Genomic DNA, 13894 nt, shown 5'->3' with positions numbered 1-13894 from the left:
CATGGGTTTCGGAGGGGGTGGGGCCTTCGACTGTAAGCGACTGGGCCAATGGCGGCAGCGGGGCGGAGCCAGGGGGCGGGCGGGGCCGGGCCGGGAGTGCGGGGCTGGGGCGAGCTCGGCCGCCGCCTCCCCACCCGTGGGCAGCGGCGTCCGGCGCGAGGGGCTCGGGCTCCGCGCCGCTCCCAGCAGGCGAGGCAGGAGCTGCCGCCGCGCGGGAGGTAAGGCGGGGCCTCGCCCGCGGCCCCCTTTCCCGCCTGAGCCGGTTGCCCCTCGGCCAAACCTCCCTCCACCCCCGCCGGGGGCCCTTCCCCTCAGCCCTCCCCGGGGGTCTCGCCCCGCCGTGGCCGGCCTCGCTTCCCGCGGGAGGCGCCGCTCTTTCCGGACACTCCCTCCCCCACCGCCGCGGGGCACGCCCCGTGGGCCTGGGCCTCTCCACCGCCTCCTCCTCCTTCCCCCCGCGCCGCTGGCCCCGGCTTCCTCCCCCGCCTGGCGGCCGCGGCGAACCGGGCGGCCGTTACCCCACGCGCGGGGCGCCCACGCGCCACGCCCCTCCGCGTGCGGGGCTGCGCCCGCCCAGCACCGCCCCGCCCCTTCCCCCCGGGGAGCTGCAGCCTCCGTCCCGCTGGCGGGGGGAGCGGGGGGCCGGCGCTCTGGCTCGCAGTCGCCGTGGCGGTTCTCTCTCCCACTGACTCGCCGGAGGCGGTTGGCGTGCGCGCTTCGGCCCACCGCCGGCTCGTTCTGCTGCTTCGCCGTGGGTGGGTCGGTCTCGTTTCAACCCGGTCTGCGCGGGTTTAAAGCGAACGAGGCGGTGACATTTGCGTCTTCACGCTCGTTTCCCTTGTCCCATCTTCCCCGCGCCCCCCCCCCCCCCGAGAGGCCGATCGGAGAAACCAGAGTAAAACAAATGGCTTAAAACTGCTTTCCCCGTGATGTAATTCCTTTTTTTGCGTGTGACACATTTTGAATACTCCCTACTCCCACTTCTTCAGCGTTCCAGAGAGCCTCCCGCACCTCCGGCTCTCGGGGTCTGGCTCAGGAGCGTTTCTGCTGGTATGTGGCTCCTCAGAGTCCTCCTTGGCAGGAAAAGAGGACTCAGGTTTCTTCTCTCTTCTCAGCGAGTCTGCAACCTGCTTTAGTAAAGGGATTAGACCTTTAGAGGAAAAAGGGTGGGGTTTAAAATTAGAATAAATCATTTAAACTGTTTATCTACAGGGGTGTTACTCCTCAAACAGCCTAGGTGTCTCAACCTCCCCCTGTTACTACAGCAGCTGTTGAGGCAGAACTTCTTGTGAACCCTTCCTCATCTTCCTTCTTAACCAGCAACACTTGCTTAGAGTTGCTTAAAATGAGGCTATGCTTGCATTTGTCTTTAATTCTTAGCAACTTCCTAAATTTTTATTTTAAGCAGCATTTGGGTTTTTGCCTAAAAGCAGTATTTAGCTGTCAGGACAAGTGCAGTTCTTCATTTTGGAAGTTGTCCCTCACAGCTTAGTTCAAAGTTGATCTTTTCCCAAGCCTTGATATCTGCTCTTTTGGATGGACTTGTCCTTGGAAGCTAAGCTTTTGCTTATGAGATAAAATTTAAAGCAAATTGCCTTTTTCCCTTCTAAGAGAAGGTAACATAAGCACCTGTCTCTTCAGGTTGTTCTGTGAATATTGCTACTAATGTTAGCTTAACGTCTCCCAAGTGTTTACTGCTTTCAGTTGCTGTGAGCTTGTAACTGTAAAGTGAAACATAGTATTTTGTAGGTGAGTAAACAGCTGTAGCATTCTGCATGTCTGGTGTCTGGTTCCTAGTATAAAATAGTAAACCAGTGTACAAGTTGTTGGAGAGAACAGTGTGATGGGCACTAAGGCGGAGGTGTTTCCAGATATTTTTGCTCAGTCAAGTAATTTAATATGGTAGAGGTTCAGGCATGCCAGCTTGCGCTTTAATAGAGCTTTCAGTTATGTTTAGCAAGCTGGATTGAAGTATATGTTGAAGTACAGATGAAAATACTTCGATGGCATAGCGTGCCTAGAAATAGACTTAGGGTCTTGGGGAAAGAAATGCCATAAACCCTGAAATCATTTGTAATATGTATGCTACTCTTCCCAGTTAGACATGGCGTGACCTGTACACTGAAGTCAGATCTGAGTCTTGAAATAAACTTCTAATTTCAATATTGTACATAATTAAAAAATAAATCACATAATGTCCCTCTGCATAGAAAGGTGTATATCTTAATGATATTTTTATTGCAATAAATATAATAAACTTGGGTATATCTAATGTATCACATACTTTATCATGGTGGTGCTGATTATACAGTTAAGCTGACATATTGGGCAGTTTTCAGCAAATGAGTATTTTAGAGGTTGCTCTTTGAAATAAAGTGTCAGTTTGAGGGTGTTGGAGATCTCAGGGAAACTATCTTTGCTACCAGAATGTGTTTGGTGCTGGTTAAGGCCATGTCACCATGCCCAGGGTCTGGAGGCCTGTGCTATTGTGTTGGCTCTGTGCTAATGACTGAAATCAGTGTCACTTGCTTCATTCTCAATTAGGAGTTGTATTTTATAAATTGAGGTTAATATTTTCTAAAGGAAGAGCATGTTTAGAAACATGCAAAGAAAAACAGTACATTAGGTTTTTTCATTCTGCTCAGAAGGAGTTTGGGGAAAAAAGTCTGTGGGAGTCTTCAGAGGAGCTAAAAACTCAAGCAAAGAAATGAAATTACAAAAGTAGGTTGGCAAAATGGTAGAGTTTAACGGTCCATTTATTGTTTCTTTTCTGCAAAGAATAAATATTTTTTTCTTTTCTAGCCAAATAGTTGTCTGAGGAGCTGGTTCAAAAGAGGCAAGGGGGTTATTAATCATCAAGAAAGACTTGTTTCATGTGGGGCAGCTAGTAAACTACCTTCCCTAGAAGATCGTACCATAAAAATTCCCCATTAGTGTTGTCTGGCTTTAGTCGCATGTATTTGGAGCTAGACTTTGAAAAGGTTTGTGTCGTAGTAATTAAAAGGCAAGTTCCATGCCCAAGAGTGTTTTAACATTGCTTTGTATTCTTGCTCTTGCCCTTCCTCTGCTGTAACCTTCTTTGCTCCCTTTTTCTGTTTTTAGCTACTCTGCCCTACATTGGCTCTTGCCTGCATCTCTTCCACCAAATGACTATTCCAGTTGCTCCACCTATCCCCATCTGTCCTTTACCACTTCCCATACTATTCAGTAAGTCTGCTAATGCTGTTTCTTTCTCTGAAATAAGGAAGAATTAGCACCAAGGTCTTGCGTTTCAGTTCTGGGATCTGTTACCAGGCTAGAGCAACAGACCTGTCAGCTGCAGGGAGGATTCCACCTGTCTTTCTAGCCTGGGCTGAAGCATGTTGAGATGTGAATGACTGTGCTTGAGATCAGTTTTATCTCCAGTGAGTACATGCAAACTGGTGTTTACATGCTCTGAAGCTGGCCACATCTAAGTAATACATAAGGCAGACATAAAGCAAAAGGCATGTTTCTGAGACTGTAGCTGCTAATATCCTATTAAGAATCAAAATAGAATATAACTTCTAATTTGAGATTTCTGTTACTTTTCAGGAGGATTTTTTGAGGCCAAAGCTAAAGGCTGTTAAATATTAGGGTATGACAGATTAGTACCTACTTCCTGTTTTTGTTTTTTTGGATGTCTTCCCAATATCTCTGAAGGAATTGGCTGACCTGTCCTGGAAGTGCCTGAACAGCACTGCTTAAACCACTGTGGTTTTCAGCCAGTGTTTTAATGTAGGTCAAGATTATCTTTGTAGCTGAAGATCGACTGTAAACTGCATCAGTTCTAATAAGTTGCTTTTGAGTTGTTTCTGTTAAGAGTGTGAGCAACCTGCACTGAAAGGAGGAGAGTCCATCTCTGAGGCTCGTGTGTTAGCAGTCTGATTCTAACCTTTTGCATGTGGATCAGTTTTTAGGTTTTGCTTTTTATGTGTATTTGTATTTTAGGATATGATCTACAGTGATGGAATTATGCAGCTCTCAATAAAATAAGTCTCTTACGTTGCAAATGCTGCCTGTATTTCTTAGGAAGTAGTTAATAGAAATAGAATCTTCCTTTGTCTTTAATGCTTTATATAGCACTAGCACCCAAAGCTTTCATACTTTATTGTTTTAGTGGAGTGGGAAGAGGATGTGATGTGTGGGTTTCGCCTTCCATGGAACTTGTGTTGATGGTCTAGTACCTATCATATACTGGGTCTTGCTCAGTGTGCCCACACTGATGATAATTTAAGGGAATATGAGTTACTCTGTGTGGAGGGGATGGTGGCAACCAAGCATGAGGTGCAGGCTGTTTCCTGCCCCTGACAGGCCTTCTGGGGGTTGGATTAATTGTCTTTGGGCCACTGTTGGAATCATTTGGTTATCTCGATGACAGAATTTATAGATGTAGCCACATAATAGCTTCAAATACTGAGAGAAGGAGCTTTTGGGTTTAAGAACTTTTGTATTGAAATATTTCTGACAAGAACTTCTGAAAGATTTAGTTTTGCAGATTTGCTTCTACATAATTCAAGTGAACAGTGTCTTAGCATCTGCAATTATGTAACTTGTAAACCTGTATGTATACTCTGTCCCATTGTCCAGGTCATAAGTGTAATGGTAAATGGTGTTGGTCCAAGTATTAATCCCTGTTGTACACCACTGGGACTGGCCTCCAGCTGAACTTCATGCTGTTCATCACAACTTTTTGAACCGAGCAGTACAGCCAGTTTTCAGTCCACCTCACTGTCCCCTTATTTAGTTGGTACTTCATCAGCTTGTCCATGCAGGTGTGATGGTAGACATTGTCAAAAGCCTTACTAAAGTAGAGATGAACAGCATCCACTGCTCTCCCATCAAGGTTACAAGGTTGGTCAGGTATGACTTCCCCTTCATAAATCCATGCAGACTATTCCAAATCACCTTGCCCTTCATGTGTCTGGGAATGGCTTCCAAGTTTACTTGCTCCAACAGCTTCCCTCCACTCAGTACTGGTGAGGTTGCACCTGGAATACTGTGTCCAGTTCTAGGCTCCCCAGTACAAGAGAGATGGATCTGCTGGAGAGAGTCCAGTGAAGAGCCACTAAGATGATTAAGGGACTTTCCTCATATGAAGAAAGGCTGAGAGAGCTGGGACTGTTTAGCCTAGAGAAAAGAAGGCTCATTGGGATCTCCTCAGTGTGTGTAAATACCTGAAGTGAAGATGCAAAGAGAAGAGCCTGGCTTTTCTAAGTGGTGCCCGGTGACAGGACAAGAAGCAATAGGCATAAACTGAAATAGAGGAGGTTCCCTCTGAACATCAGGAAACACTTTTTTACTGTGAAGGTGACTGAGCACTGGCTAGTGACTGAGTCTCTGTTCTTTGAGATATTCAAAAGCCATCTGGATGTGCTCCTGGGCAGCTGGCTCCAGGTGGCCCTGCTTGAGCAGGGGGGTTGGACAAGTTGACCTCCAGTGGTCCCTTCCAATGTGAGATTCTGTAAGGTTTGGGTTTGTTGTTTGTTTAATTTGCTTAAATGTTTCTTTTCCTGGTCCTCTTTCACTGAGGATAAGTCTTCTTTATGCCAGGTGTCAGGGCCTGGGATTCCTGAAGGCAGGCCTTCTCAATGAAGAAGGCATAGAGTACTGAAGTCTGTTTTCTATGTCCTTTGTTTACCAGGTCCCCTGCCCCATTCGGCAGCAGGCTTATACCTTGCCTAGTCTTATCTTCCTTTAGCTGCTGATGCACCTGTAGAAGCCATTCTTACCTTCTTGTTGTACTTTTGTCCCTTGACAGATTCAACTCCAAGTAGGCTTTGGCTTTCCTGACCCCATCCCTGCATGCTCAACAGTGTCTTGCTTCCTCTTGTGTCACCTGGCCCTGCTTCCACCTCTTCTGTTTCTTTGAGTTTTGTCAGGAACATCTTGTTCATTCATGCAGGTCTCCTGCCACCTTTGCTTAACGTTCTGCTCATAGGGATGGAGAATTCCTGAGCTTGTAGGAAGTGATCATTGGAAGTCTCACCTCTTTACAGATCTTAAAAATGATGGAGTAGCAGAATAGCTTGCTTTCTATACTTCAGTTTTCAATTGCATGGTCTTGAGAGGTAGAAGTAGTAGGCCACTAGAGAATATTTTGTGAAACTAAGAACAGATGTCCAAGTTAGCAAATACTGAGTTATCTTCTTGCATCAAATCTCTGCTTCTGGGAAGCTATGTAAGATTTGTTGGAGTATTTGATGGCACTTTTTAAGGTAAATACAACAGACTATAATTTATTATTTTGAAAACTGTCTCCTAAAGGTAAAGGTGTTCTGTTTAGCTATATGGATAATTTTGTTACGTTTTTAATAGGTAGCATTTCACTGTTTGTCAAAATGGTTCTGTTTTACTGCTTTGATAGACACTACACCTTATTCTGGTTTTAAAATTACTTTTGCAGACTTTCACTGGGATGTAGTGAGTTGTTGCCAATATGCTCTTCCATTGATTATTGATGGAACAGAATTGAGGTTGATATCAATGTTCCCAAACTTGTGCTTCTAAATTCTTCAAAACCAGTGATAAAATGTTCAGATCTTCCAGTCTTTGCTGATGCCCTGCACCTATGTATAGGTTAATTTATTAAGTTCTACCAACTGAACCCTTGATACAAAAGAATTTCTTCAATGCATCTGCATAGGCTGGTTTTTGTTGAATAAGTTACTAGGAAATAGCTACTAGTGTGTATCTAAAAGCCTGTGACTCATTTGTCCAGTTTTCAGGGTTTTTTTACATAAACAGAACTAGCTTTTCAAAATACATTCACAACCTTCTGAGTCAAGGCTCCATTGCCTTGCCCAGGCTGTTGCATCTGGTTGTCTATGAGCTTCCAGGTGGCATGGCTAGAGCTGCTGGGATTCAGAACCTGATGAGACCAATACATTTCAACAGTCTTTTTGTGGTACTCCATTGCTAACATTTGTAAGCCAGCAGTACTTTTATAACTGCTGCTGCTCAGTGTGGAGGGTAATACTGCCTGGGTTTGGATATTCCTGGTATGTCTTAATGTTTGGAAGCTGTATATGTATCTATAATCTCTTTTTTCTTGGTTTTTTTTTTTGGAAGCTGCCTTCTCCAAATAAAGTGAGTCTCAGCAGGAAGCTGAGCTGTGTATGGATGAATTTCTTTCCTCAAGGAACTTTGCGTGCTGGAATAGTATTTTTAGACTTGCAGAAAGTAGCAAAGGTCAACTGGTGAAGAAGGAAAAATGGCTGTCTACTTTGGGTGACCAGCAACAACATTTAATCTTCCACTTTGCTAAGCAGAGTTGCATTGATAGCCTATTAATATATTAACTCTCCTTAAAATAGAGAAGCATCCATTCCCTCTGGAGTATGCTGCACCTGATTCTGTCAGTCAGAAGTAAGTAAAATGGGTGTTGTCGGGCCAATTTGAGAGGCTTTGTGTGCTGATACGGTGAAGAAGCTGATATAACTGTACAAGCTTAGGGTCGCAGAAAATTACTGTTGGGTTTTCATGTGGTTGTCAGATTCAGACTGGTTTCTGTTCTCTGCCCCTTTTCCTAAGAGTCAGCATTCGAATAGTTATTTCTCACTTTGTTCCCAGCTGATGCTTGGGAATAATAGTGAGCTCTATAAGGGTTCATGAAATTACAATTTTTGCATTTCTCAATGCTCTATTAAAAATAGAATTCCTGCTTTCAAGACAATGACAGATAATGTTGCGATTTCCTTCTGTCACTGTGGGATGCCTGGCTTTTACAGATTGTTTCTCTGACTTATTAAATCTTTGAATTGATGCCTGAATATAAAAAACTGTCCCATTGCATTTTTAGTTTGGGCATTTAGAAGACTAAAATGAAACGATAGTCTAATGCATTAACTGCTCGCTTTATTTTGTGGTGTATTGTAGTTGGTCCCTTCAAGTGGTTTGGAGGTGTAGCGCTGAGTTTCATATAACGATATGAACAGCAAAAAACTTTGCAGGCTCTAGTAAATGGAGGTCATAGTCTTAAAGGTACAGTGTATGCCTACTTTGAAGGTGGAAAGTTAGTGTAGTGATGCAGCTTTAATTTGTTTTACTGGGGGGTTTCTGTTGTACTTGAAGAAAGCAAAATTCTGTGCAACTTTGAGGAACATGTTATCTTCTGTAAGGAAACTTTCTCTTTTCTAGAAAACTCTCAAATGCCAGATCCAGTTAATAACAAAAAGCTGGCTTGAGCACATTTCTGCAGATTTCTACCCTGACAGTATGCGACAAGTTGGCCTAAGGCATAGGACATGAGCAGTCTAGTTTTGGAAAGTACTGCTGTTCCCAGAATGCGTTTTTCTTTGGTGGAGAGATATTTACCAATATCACCTGCAGCAAGATGTCAGGAGCGGCTTCTCTATGATGATAGTCACAGTGTTCATATTCAGTTCTGTCCTTTGTGTACCATAAGGAAGAATTGGTTAGAATGGAAGTTATCTCTGTCTAGAAATTTGTCAGACTAGTAGATAGTGGTTCTATTTGTGGAAGCAGGAAGCTCAGCTACAAGAACTAGGAAGCAGAATATTAACGGTAGCAGCCACTCTGTCAGGAGTCATGCTGCTGCTTTTTCCCTTGTTCTTGAGATTATATTACGCAGCAACAAATTTTCATTCTGAGCTAATGGATATAAATTTCATCTTACAAGAGTTTTGGATGTGGCTTACTGGTGAATGCAATGGCCAGTTCACAGTCCTTTACTGCAGAAGAAGAAACAACTGTGTTCCTGTTGAAGGAGATGGGGCTCTAGCTGTGGCAGCAGGCTTTAAAGCTGCTGCTTGAGCTGTGCCTCCTTGCTGTGGCAGGTCTAAGATGAGATTGAAAGGTGCTGGATCTCTAGAGCCTGGGACTGCTGAAAGTCCAAACCGCTGGAATCTGAGGCAAGTGGATTATGCTGGCTGTGCAGGAATGGCATAGCTGCAGGAAAATAGGAATGCAGGTAGTTAGAAATAAGAACATTGAAGTCTCGGTTTGGAGGGGTCAGACCCAAGAGATACCTGGGGTTTGTAGGGGAACTATAGAAACGGTTGCAGCTCCTTATCTGAACGCTTTGGAAGATCATTTGTAGGGTCTGGTCAGCCCTGCCCTTAATTTTGATGCATGGCCCCTTGAGAGTTAGGCAGGTATGTCAATGACATGACCAGTGGCTTGCATGGAAATAAGGCAGGGTAGAAAACTTGATTTTCAGCAGGCATGTTAATAATGCATTAGTATACTTGAGACAGTTCTCTTGTGAAAAGATGGTGTTCAATCTTTCTATCTTAAAATAGAGAAGAGGACTTTGTTCAGAAAGTGGTATGGTCATCCTGGATGTGTTCTGGGATTGGAGAGTGCAATATGTTTACTCTGTAATGGGTGTGCTAAAATAAATGGTCAAAATATTTCTGGTTTAGTCTGTTTTGTCACCTGAAAACATACAAAATAAATGTGCTACCAAGCAGTTCTACCATAGTTATTCTGAACTGTGAGGATTAAAATTTCTGTGAAGCTGATGGCAGTTTACAGTGCCTTGAGGTCTGTATACATTTTGCTTATTATTTTATCAAACATTTGAAAACTTAGGGGTGAAGCCAAGCAATACTTATTATTGCTGCATCTTTCTTGTACCTAGCAGCCCAGTAAATGCTTGTGTTAAAAGCTTTCGTATTTCAGACCACTGCAGTGTCAGTAGTTTGAGAAAACATGGAGGAGACTAGGGGATCAAATTGCCAACTATGAATTCCAGAAGATAAAAAGGGGCTTGGAGGAACCTGCTCCTTCACTTTCAAGGTCTAGAATAAGAAGATTAAAAAAAAGTCAGTATTTCACCTGAAACTTCTAGTCATACTATATAGAATAGTCACCATTTTAACTACTAGGGAGTGAGCTTAAGGCAAGTGGGTTTGGAAGGCTTTCCAACTGTTACTAAGCCCTCAGTTACATCACTTATCAGGCATTCATCGAATAAGCTTCTTAAATATATTTTTTTTTACCAATACACATAGCACTTAAATGTTGTCAGAAGTTCCCTTCTGAACTGTCAAAATAATATTCTTTTGGGATTTAGAAATGCTAAGTGCTTGGTCTGCTATGGGTGTTTTCAAGGACACTAAAATTACAGTATCTTGAGGTGTAATCATAACTGGGCTTGAGGGCTCTGATCTCTTCAGTGAAGGTTCCCCAGCAAGAAAGCCCCCAAGCATTAGCACCTGCTGTGGGGCTGGTCTGTGATAATTTTATTAGAAGGTTTTTTGTTTGAGCTATTAAGAAAAATTGGAGATGGTCTTTTTATCGCTTGCATTGCAGTAAATCTGTGCTCTGCTACAACTTATATATTGGCAACCATTGTACTACCTTACCATATAACGAAGAGCTCAAAGTTCACATGGGTATGTATAGATTAAATGATAGTAATGTTGATTCCAAGAATGACCAGTGATTTTTTTTTTTATATACAACTACCTGATGTCATTCCACACCCAGAGCAGGAAAGCAGGCAGGTATACTATCTGGCTGTGAAAGTGCAGCATGCTCTCATGGAGGTGGAGTGCCATTCCAAACTTCTTTCTTTTTTTCTTCCTTGCTACTATGAACTCAATCTTTTTTCCGAACGAGCTGTCTAGCGTCTTTCAGAATTGTACGAGGCACACGATACCATTTAACAGCAAGCACATTACCTAGCATAGATATTCCCACGTGTCCTGGAAATGTTAAGGAATGCAAATATCCACTGCAATTCTCCATACTGTTATCTTTTCCTTGTTTGCACTAGTTGGTACTGTGGTTTCTGGCCACAGCCTAGAAGTCCTTGGCATTGATTATGCATTGAAGAGGCACTTCTGTACCCTTTGGCTGTGTTTTGTTCTTTGTGGTCTGACGGTGATCCTAAGCGTTGCTGATCTGGGTGAACTGCCAGCAGTACCATCTCTGAGCACACCTTTAGGGACTCAATATGCTGTGGGCAGAAGCTTGATGGAACAGCTGTGCTTCACTCTTAGCTAGAGAAAAATACAGCAGTTATTTTAAAACTGCTTACATTCTCTTCTGTAAGGACAGGGTATTCCAGGAAACAACACAAAACTGTAGCTGAATTCAGATATTTATAACTTCAAGCACAATTTAATTGTGCACATTGGGTAGTGTCAATTCAGTGTCCAAATATAGGTCCTTAAGCCTTTTTGGTTCCAGCAGTGATATTGAAACATTCAGCCAATTTAAGTTGTTACAAGACATGAATGCATAATGAAACTCATTTTGAGGGCAAGAATCACATATGCTGCCACATAGTATAGAACAGGTCTTAAGGCTTGTAGAAACTTGTTTTCTGCTGTAGTTATCATCTTTCCTTCCTCCTTTTTGTTAGAGAGATTTGCAAGATGTTTTTTGTCACTTCATGTAAGTGTTGCAAGGACTGTGTGGGTAGGAAGCCCTTTTGAATGAAAGGGACGTGGCGTATCTGATGTATGGTTACATCTGCATCGCCCAGCTGCTTGGAGGAGAAACTTCGACACGTGGATTAGTTACATTAGACAGGCCCAGGGACTGTGGCGATCGCTTTTATAGGATCTGCTGCCTGTGCTGTGTTCGGAGATGTGGGTTGTCAGTATGACGGCCCTACATAATTATCTGATTGGATAGGAGCAGCCTAGCAGGCAATAGTAAATCATTTTGGAGTCGCAACGTGCGTAGAAAGCAGAGGGTAGGCAAAGGCGTTAAGACAAAAAATAAACAGGGCTGATAGGAGAATTTTTCAGTGCATAAAAATAATCATGGGCCCAATTGCTACTAGGTTGCTTGAGGGCATTCCACTTAGGTGGAATTATTGTTGCAATTAAACAGTAGTCCTTGGCATTAAGCATCTTCAGCTTTAAATCTCTTCCTTGGAGACAGTCCAGTTAATTGGAATATATGTTATTGGCTAGTTTTGTGTTATTTATGCCATTGTCTATAATGCAATTAAAAAAGGACTTGGGGGAAAAAAAAAATCTATGCAGTGATACCCAAGAAATTTTTTCTGCTGTTCAGCCAGGCTCAATTTCTTCTGCTTTAGCTGTTACATGAAGCAGATGCAGTAATATATAATGATATCCATCTAATATGCATCCCATCTTTTCTGTGCATCTTAGAGAATTTACATACATGATACGGTATTGGATGCTACATACACCCTTTTTGTTTTCTCAGTAACGCATGGAGGAATAGGTTAACTTCTTGTTAGAAGTTCTTCCTCCCCTTTAAAGAGGTGCTGCCTCTTTTTTTGGTGGTTAACATTATGATGATTCTTGGTGACTAAGAAGCAGTTGCAGTGAGGGCTGACCCATGTGAAATGTACATTTTGGGTTAACAAACCAATTCCCATTGAAATGATGTGTGCTTAAATACTGTCACCCTAAAGTTTTTAATTGCGTGCAAGGCTTTGTCAAAATTTTAAAGCACGTCAGCTGTCTTGAATGGGGACTGAACTTCTGCTCTCAGTTGTTGACTTTGCAGCAATGTAATGGGTGTTGTAATATTTAACATAGTATTGCTGAATTTTAACTCTTACTTGTGCCTTCGTAGTCATCAGCAGTAACTGATTTCCTTACTGTTGTTACTTTGTCTGTCTCTAAGCAAAATACTGGAAATGGTGATAAAAGGTCCTAGTTCTTGATCACATAAGTCATCATTGATATTAAGGTTTACATAAAGTAGTTTTAGTCACTATCCTGTATTTACCCTGTGAAGTAAGTACACTGTGAGCATGCTAGCATGGGCCAAGAAGTCACTGTCTGAAGTGGTATACTAAAGTGATTTTCAGCATTGTCAGCACATTGCAATGGGAAGTAAAACAGTTGTGTTAAGCCATCACAGGAGCTATTTTGGAAATTTATAGTATTTTTGGATCTTTACAAATCAGTTTACAGGCAAAGGTAGCACATAGTTACTAGTTCATGCCTTAGCATGTGAACATTTGAAATTAAATGTTGTATAGCATGTTATTTCCTGATGTACGTGTACAGGATAATAGGTAAAACTAAAGTAACTTTCTAACTAAGCCTTGCATAGCTATGACATTGGTTAATAAAGATTTGGGGCAGTATTAACATTCTGTATTTATGGTTTTACAGTTTGGGGAAGTTTTCTTACGTGAGAGCTGGGAGCATAGCTCTTGACAACAACTCATTCCTTTTGAGGACCAAATCTTTTTAAAGTTTATTGTATATGTTGAGGGGGTTGCTTGTGGGATTACACAGTCATAGCAAACAGCTCTTCCAGCATAAAACATGTAAGCAGTATTCTCACAAATAATCAAAATGTATTTTACATCTGGGTTTATTGAAACACGAGTCAATCATGTGACTGTCTTATGCCTTAGTAAACAGCCCAGCTGTAGAAATAAGTACAAGTAGGATCTTGTTGAAAAACAGATGCTTTGCATGAACTGGATTTTTCTATATAAGTGCAAAAGCACAAATGTTATCTCACAATGTTTTTTGATGTACTTAGTTGACATTAACTGTTTTTAAAGTAGTGACAAATGCTTATACTGTAACTGTACTCAAACCCATCCTGTAGGAAGAGAAATAAAGCATTCATTTGGAAGCATTAAGTATATAGGCTTTTTTCCCACTAAATTCTTTTCATTAGTGAAAACTTGAGAAACGTTTTCAATATCGGTCCTTCTTCCTTCTTTTTTTTCCCCTCTGGTTGTTTTTGCTCATTCAGTGTTTAATCAGTTAATTTTAGATTATTGTACTTTTGATATGATACTGTGCCTGCTTTAAGGAACAGTGAAGCTTACAACTGCTAGCTTGGTAGATTTCTTGAACAAAAAAAAACTCTGGGAGAAACAAGTAGCCCAGAGAGTGGAGATAGAGGTAAAAAGTACCTACATCGTGAATTGGATAAAACCATCTGCTAACTG

At 42.2% G+C, this 13894-nt stretch overlaps 1 protein-coding gene across 1 annotated transcript in view; it reads left to right on the top strand.

Moving 5' to 3' along the window:
- Positions 1-83: 83 nt before the first annotated feature.
- SETD3 (SET domain containing 3, actin histidine methyltransferase) overlaps positions 84-13894 on the top strand; it is a 63723-nt gene continuing 49912 nt past the window's right edge. The window contains exon 1 of the mRNA XM_054828422.1: positions 84-218. The gene's annotated coding sequence lies outside the window, so the exon portion shown is untranslated. The remainder of the gene's footprint in view (positions 219-13894) is intronic.

Source organism: Grus americana, chromosome 5, assembly GCF_028858705.1.
Source record: "Grus americana isolate bGruAme1 chromosome 5, bGruAme1.mat, whole genome shotgun sequence".
NCBI classification, from domain to species: Eukaryota; Metazoa; Chordata; class Aves; order Gruiformes; family Gruidae; genus Grus; species Grus americana.
The sequence above is the reverse complement of the archived record's forward strand: the minus strand, read 5'-3'. Positions and strand labels throughout refer to the sequence as shown.